Source organism: Natrix helvetica (assembly GCF_964273705.1).
Source record: "Natrix helvetica genome assembly, chromosome: 1".
NCBI lineage: Eukaryota > Metazoa > Chordata > Lepidosauria > Squamata > Natricidae > Natrix > Natrix helvetica.
The window spans coordinates 356,951,095-356,959,182 of NC_138548.1; positions in this window are offsets into that span (position 1 = coordinate 356,951,095).

The following is an 8,088-nucleotide window of genomic DNA, read 5'->3' on the forward strand; positions in this document are numbered from 1 at the left end:
TGCCTCAAATTCAGGTAAGAATTGCATTTCTTTCCAGAGGGACTGTCCCCACTAGTGTTGACTGACAACTTCCCCTCCCCCTGGAAACAGGCAATTCATCACAAGCTGGGCTCTTATGGGCTCTCACCATATTCTTAATGTCTCTAGGCTTTGATCAAGCAAAGCAAGTAGTAATCAATAGAATGAAGGACATGGAGTTCCAAGAAGAACTAAATAGGTTGCCTTTCCACAGCAGGGACAGAATCAAACAGGGTTTGTGGGAATTGGCAATATATCTAAATGACCTGATCTTCCCACAACAAAGAATATCTATCTACAGAGCCAGATTTAACATTCTTCCTTCAGCACTCCTCCAGGGAAGGTGTAAGAGAACATCTATAGCAGAAATGGTTTGTATATGTGGTAAAGGAGAAGTGGGAGATAATTCACACATTCTATTCCACTGCGAGCTGTACAGAGCTTGTAGGTCTCCACATATTCTCCCCTTATTAGAGAGATTGCCAGGGAGGGCAGACAATTTTTATCTAGGCTTTCTCCCCCAGGACACTAACCCGGTTACAACGTATGCAGTGGCAAAGTTCTGTACTGCTGCAATGTCCATAATAAAAAAATTGGCTACAGAAGTATAGTTGTCATCTTGTACCAATTATCTGGACATATCTCTAACAATCTTTGGACCATTGTATTTACTCCTATACTTATCAGGTTTTCACCCAGGTAAACCAGGGAGCTACCCGAACAATTTGAGAACATATATGTTATTATCCACCTTTAACGTCAATAGTTTTTAATTATATTTTAATGTCAGTACTTTTTAACATATTGTAAAAAGTAATGCGTATTGCTGTTCTTTAACCATAATAAAGATTTATTCTTATACAGTGTTACAGTTGTGATTGGAGAGAGAAAATGGAAAATATAAATTTGATAAAGATGTACTGTGTGATGTGGTGGTTTTTGGGGGGGAACGGGGGGCGGTTCTCAAGCCTTTTCCTCTCCACAGGATCCCTCCAAGCTTTGACCTCTCCCACAGGGTCCATATAGGCATTTCTTTCCTCCACAAAGTCCCACTGACCTTTCCCCACAAGGTCCCCACAGGTCTCCCCCCCCCTCCCGCTGCATCCTCGCAATCCTTAGGCATAACTTCCACCCCACCAGGCCTCACAGCCTCCTCTTCCATACCCTTTGAAGGTCTCCGAATCTCAAGTTGGTGAAAAAGGCCATCCTAGGGCCATATGGCTATGTCCTGGAAGCAGCCATTTTTTTCAGTGTGCCTGGGATCTAACCCTGGGCCATGTGAAGGAGTTGTGTAAGCAAGTGCCATTTTGTCACACCTGCCTCTAGGCAAAAATGGCCGTTGCTTCTGTGTCATTTTCACCCAGGAGAGGGAGAATGCTTTATCTCAAGCAACTGAGATAACGGCAGGAGGCTCATTCGCAATAACTATTTATTTAAATGTTAACAATTAAACTAACAGCATGAACGGAGCTGCCTCTGTCTGACAGCTATTTATACCTCCGGCTGTATAATATAATTATATTATATCCTCCCAAAGGAGAAATGGAGAAACATACTTTGAAAGAAAGAAAGCAGTCTTTCTTAATAGCCCCCAGCAGATATTTTGTGTTCATTAAGAAAGACTGGGTGAGGCTATACACAAGTAAAAGACCTTGAAGATGGAATGAAATAATATGGGATAATAGGAATCTTAAATATATGTAATTGTCTTTATAATGGAGCATGTTAAGAGTTCTGTAAGAGGAAAACTTTAGTTTGAAGATTAAAGGTTTGTAAGAGGAAGCTTAAATCACACCTAGCCAAACCGCAGGCTTGAAGACAGGAAGCTTTGGCAGAAAACGTAGTCATAAGATGTCAAAAGTATGTATAAAAATACATGTTTTAGAATCCTTCGAAGTTCAGTCTTTGGCTCCTCTGTGTAGCCACTGAACATTGCGCAATAAACCTTTTCTGTTTGATCCCAGAATTCTGTGTCAGTTCCTATATTCCATAATACCTTCATCTCCAGTAATGGGATTAAAATTTACATTCTCCACCACCCAAATTCTAAGAACAGGAGTCTGTACAGATTCTCAGTCATCCAGACCATGGTTGTCCCAAAGGTGCTTTTTCAGGAGGGAACTGGGCTTTCTTGTTTATTTTTTCTTTTGAAGATGTTTCCCTTTTCATCTAGGACGCTTCTTCAGCTCTGACAGGATTCTATTCCCCACTAACTTGTCAGTGCTGAAGAAGCTTCTTGGAGGAGAAGGGTAACATCTTCAAAAGAAAAAACAAAGAAGAAAGTCCACTTGCCTTCTAAAAAAGCACCTTTGGCACATCTAAGAACAGGACATAATAGGATTAACCCACCACCATTAGAATAGCAAAAGACACAGAGCGCTTAGTACATTGCACAACCCCAGCAGCATCACAGAAACCTATAAAATCCATCCTCCCATTCAACCAGTCGGTCAGCTGCCCTGGAACCACAGGCTGGTTCTGCTCATCAATAAACGGACCCCCTTTATTAAGCAGCCTCTGTTTTATTCCCAGCTCTGAACTAGATCTGGATTTTCCTTCTAACAGGATGTAGAGCATTTTTTTAAAAAAATGTCCAGAGAGATTAAAAAGATCAGGAATCTCTAGATCAGTTTTTTACAAAGTAGCCCCCTCCAAGGGTTTTGCCCAAGGTGTCTGCCTCGGAATAATCAAGGGGAAAATCCACCTCCTCTGGAAATTTGGAAAGTTGCTCATAGCAATTATTTGGGCTCTGCAAGAATGAAGATTAAAAGATACTACAGAGGTAATCCTTGACATGCAACCATAATTGAGCTGGGCTGACACAGAAAAGAAAGGGGGGGCAGCCTATTCTTCAAAGCTCCTGAGAGCAGGAGAAGAAGGAAGAGAGGGAGACACATCAGAAAGGGATCCGACCTGGAGTTAAGGAGAAACTTCCTGTCAGTGAGAACAATTGATCAGTGGAAATTCTCCAGAAGTTGCGGCTGCTCCATCGGAGGAGCTTTTTAAGAGGAGACTGGAGAGCCATTTGTGCGGAATAGCATTGGGGTCCCTGCTTGGAGAATTGGTCCCTTCCAACTCTTATGCTGTAAGAACTTCATGAACGTTTAGGGCTCAGCCTGTAGCTAATCTTCACAAGTGTCACATTTCACTATTTCATTTGCATCTGTTGCAAAGGTCGGTTGGTAGGAGTGGAAAATGACTTGATGGCATGTAATCAGTGCAAACCTCTTGCAAACGCCTTAATAGGCAGAGACGGGACGAGCCTGTTTTACCCCCTCCTATCGGGAGGTGGCGGTCAGATAGGTAACATTGGCGCCTAGAAAGCCGTCGAGGCATCTGGGATTGAACTTTAAGGTGTTAAAACCATCAAGTGCTGCATTCCTAGAAAGGAGGGGAGAGAAGTGCAGGATCTACTGAATCGCAGACGGGAGGAAGAGAAGCCGAGAAGCTGAGTCGAAGAAGTAGCAGCTGGTGGGTGAGTTGAGGACAGGTTGGAGGAGAGGCTGGGAGCAAGAATGGCTGCTTGATTTCCTCCGCAGCGTAGAAGCAGAGAAGCAACTGGAAGAAAGACAAACGCAGTTGGTGATCCTGCAGCCCAACCCCCTGCTCAAGCATGAGAACTTAGACCAAATGGCTCTCCATTATCTTCTTCCAAGCCTCCAGGGAGGAGCTCCCACAACTTGGGAAGGGAAGCCGTCCCACTGGTCGCTGTCAGGAGATTTCTTCTTGTTTCTAGGATGCTTCTCTCTTTCGTTGGTTTCCATCCATTGCTCCTTGTCTTACCTTCTGGGGCTTTAGAGAAGTTAATCTTCTCTTCTTTGTGGCAGCACTTCAAGTATTGGAACATGTCACCTCTAGTCCTTTTTTTCACCAAGACTGAACATACCCAATTCCTATAACTGTTCTTCATGTGTTTCCACTTCAAGCCCCGGGTCATGTTTGTGGCTGTTTCATGTCTTCTCTTCAAGCGAACCTTCCTGTTCCTAAGTATTAAATCCAGTATAGCTGACCCTCTAATTATCTTTTGCATGACAGAGTTGTCAGGTTCCTCAGGAACCTTTAAGAAGCAACTGGACAGCCATTTATCCAGAATAGTATGGGCTCTCCTGACTTAGCAGTGAGTTAGTCTGGGACTGTGATGATGAACCTATGGCACCCGGGGTCACAGGTTGCATGCAGAGCCATTTGTTAGGGCACGTGAGGCGCTGTCTTGTCAGCTGACTTCAGACTTGGGTGGGACAGGGAAATCTTCAGGGGGTGAAAAACCACTGAAAATGAATCCTCTGGTGGGGGGAAGGCCGTTTTCACTCTCTCCAGGTTCCTAGAAAGCCTCTGGAGCCTGGGGAAGGCAAAAAATGGGTGCATCACACGTCAAAAGCAAGGGGGAGGGCGGCAGTCATGCTCAAAGAATTATGGCCACGCACGGCCCCCATTGAAGTCCCCCCACTTTTGGCACGTGATGGAAAAAATGTTAGCCATCACTGGTCTAGAGTCTAGATCTAGAAAATCTCCAAGATCCCTTCCAACTCTGTTGTTCTGATATGGACCTGCTGGTTTTTTGGCAATAATATTGGAAATCCCCAGAAATCACTGTGGATTTTTTTCTTTTTTGTTTCCATGTCTAGCCAACAAGGATGGCATTTGCCTATTGGTGCCTCATCCGTGTATAAATTTGGATCAACTGTGCTTAAACTAGCACCTTTTAAAAAAAATGGTTTCAGAACCTTTGAGATGTTCAGCTGTATAGAAAGTCCTCATTTACCATTTGTTCCCTGAGCCTTCAAAGTTACAATAGCACTGTAAAGGCACATATACATCTGCTCCACAAATTAGTGCTGATTATAGCACTTCTTCAGTGACCTCAACAAATCAACAGTTTCTGTGGTTATGAAGGTGCAAGAACAATTTGGGTTCTGTCAACTGGTGCGCATTTATGATGGTTTCAGCATCCCACCCTTGGGATCCCTATTTGTGACCTTCCCAGCTAGGTTCTTGTCAAGCAAAACCAGTAGTGATGTCAGCAGGAAGTTGCCAGCCACAGTCAGGTGAAATTGTCTTTAACAACCCACAGTGATTTATTATTATTTATTATTTATTTCTTAGCGCTTATAGACCGCCCCCTCTCCCGAAAGGGACTCGGGGCGGTGTACAGTCCATATCAGAAATACATCAAAATAACTATAAAATTTAGACAATTAAAATTATTAAATAGATAGATACATAAATAAGAGGAGGATAAAAAGATATACAGAACTGTACTGCTAAGTAAATAATTTAAAATGTACAAAATTTAAAATCCCAATATCCTATAAAATTAAATTTAAAAGAACAATCCCTCTAAAAAACCAGTAAGAAATATGTATGCCAGGAGGTAGACGTTATAATTATGCCAGGCCAACCAGTCGGAACAGGTGTGTCTTCAATTTCTGTCGGAAGGAGCGGTAGTCAATGGTGGTTCTAATGTCGGGGGGGAGGTCATTCCAGAGGGTTGGGCCCATCACAGAGAAGGCCCTATTCCTTGGTGTCGCCCGTTGGCATTGCCTAGTGGACGGCACCAGGAGAAGCCCCTCCCTGTGAGAGCGAATTGGCCGCAGGGATGTATGTGGGAGGATGCTTAGCAACTGTAGAGGAATAGATGTAAGTTGGCACTGTCCTATGATATGCTTCCTGATCAGGCTGCTTAGTGACAGAGATGCCTTTACCAAATGCAGTCAGTAAGTGAGGACTGCTTCATAGGAATGTCACCAGAGTGGTTGTGGACAGTATTTTCTGCTCTTTCTTGGAACTGAGGACTTCCATGGCAAAACTGGTGCTTTAAATCTTGCAGAGTCTTTAGGCATCATTTTATCAGTTAAAGCCCCCACATGACTAAAATTAGCACAGAAGGTTTGACTGCAACTATTTTGGGTTTTGGGACAGCTTTCAGGCTGAAAACACATGGATTTTCCACGTATATACATATTTGGTATAGAGCTCCCTGCCTGAGCAGGAGGTTGGACTAGAAGACCTCCAAGGTCCCTTCCATCTGTAATTCTTTCATATCTTTCCATTGTTCAAGCATTATATTACATCCAAAGTTCTTTGCCCACTGAATCGTTCAATGCTTTACATACTCATTCTGCAAGTTCAATGTCAGGGTTCCAAGTAAAACCTTCAACCAATGAAGACTCCAAGTCAGGCAATTCCACAAAGTTCCAGTCTATTGAAGATGTCATATTGGCACATCTGGGAAAACCTGAATCTGAAAGCTTCCGGTTTTCCACATTCAAAAAAAGTCAGAGTTCCATCCCCTGCACCAACATGTCCATCACACGATCCAATCACTCCACTGTCCCAAGTGGAGACATCCCCAGTCACGCCTATCCAGCTGCAGGCTGAAAGTCCTTGACTCCCAGAGAAAAGAATATTTATGGCTATATATGTCAACCAGCTCACAATCCCCCCCCTCCCTCCTGATTTCCCAGGCACTAAATGTGGCAGCCCTGAAAATCCAAAAGACAAGATGGGTCCCAGGGCTGACATTCAAGTTCAATAGCAGTTTATAAATCTTAGTAATAATATGTTCAACCATTCACTTCCATTTCATTTTTCACCAAATTGTATCCATTGCTCTTTTTGTCTAGTTCAAATCTTTCTTTCAATTGTAAATATATAAATCAATGGCAAACATCCTTCTGACTCAATACAATACAATACAATAGTAGAGTTGGAAGGGACCTTGGAGGTCTTCTAGTCCAACCCCCTGCCTAGGCAGGAAACCCTATACCGTTTCAGACAAATAGCTATCCAACATCTTCTTAAAGACTTCCAGTGTTGGGGCATTCACAACTTCTGGAGGCAAGCTGTTCCACTGATTAATTGTTCTGTCAGGAAATTTCTCCTCAGTTCTAAGTTGCTTCTCTCCTTGATTAGTTTCCTCCTATTGCTTCTTGTTCTACCCTCAGGTGCCTTGGAGAATAGTTTGACTCCCTCTTCTTTGTGGCAACCCCTGAGATATTGGAACAATGCTATCATGCCTCCCCTAGTCCTTCTTTCTCTTAAGCTAAACATACCCAGTTCCTGCAACCGTTCTTCATATGTTTTAGTCTCCAGTCCCCTAATCCTCTTTGTTGCTCTTCTCTGCACTCTTTCTAGAGTCTCCACATCTTTTTTTACATCGTGGCGACCAGAACTGAATGCAGTATTCCAAGTGTGGCCTTACCAAGGCATTATAAAGTGGTATTAACACTTCACATGATCTTGATTCTATCCCTCTGTTGATGCAGCCTAGGACTGTGTTGGCTTTTTTGGCAGCTGCTTCACACTGCTGGCTCATATTTAAATGGTTGTCCACTAGAACTCCAAGATCCCTCTCACAGTTAGTACTATTGAGCACAGTACCACCTATACTGTACCTGTGCATTCCGTTTTTGTTGCCTAAATGTAGAACCTTACTCTTTTCACCATTGAATTTCATTTTATTAGATAGTGCCCAATGTTCAAGTTTGTCAAGATCCTTCTGTATCTTAAGCCTATCTTCTGGAGTGTTGGCTATTCCTGCCAGCTTGGTGTCATCTGCAAAATTGATGAGTTCCCCATTTATTCCCTCATCCAAATCATTGATGAAGATGTTGAAGAGTACTGGGTCTAAAACAGAGCCTTGGGGTACTCCACTGCATACTTCACTCCATGTAGATGCAGTTCCATTGAGGACTACACGTTGAGTGCGGTTGGTCAGCCAGTTACGAATCCATCTGGTGGTGATGCTGTCTAACCCACATTCTTCTACTTTATCCAGTAGTAGGTTATGGTCTACCTTATCAAAAGCCTTACTGAAGTCCAAGTAAACTATATCAACGGCATTCCTCTGGTCCACTAATTTTGTCACATTATCAAAGAATGTAATAAGATTAGTCTGGCATGATCTGTTTTTGACAAATCCATGTTGGCTTTTGGCTATTACTTTGTTTGCTTCTAGGTGTTCGCAAATTCGTTGCTTGATTATTTTTTCAGAATCTTTCCTGGTATTGAGGTCAGGCTGATAGGTCTGTAGTTTCCTGGATCTAATTTTTTCCCTTTTTTGAAGATGGG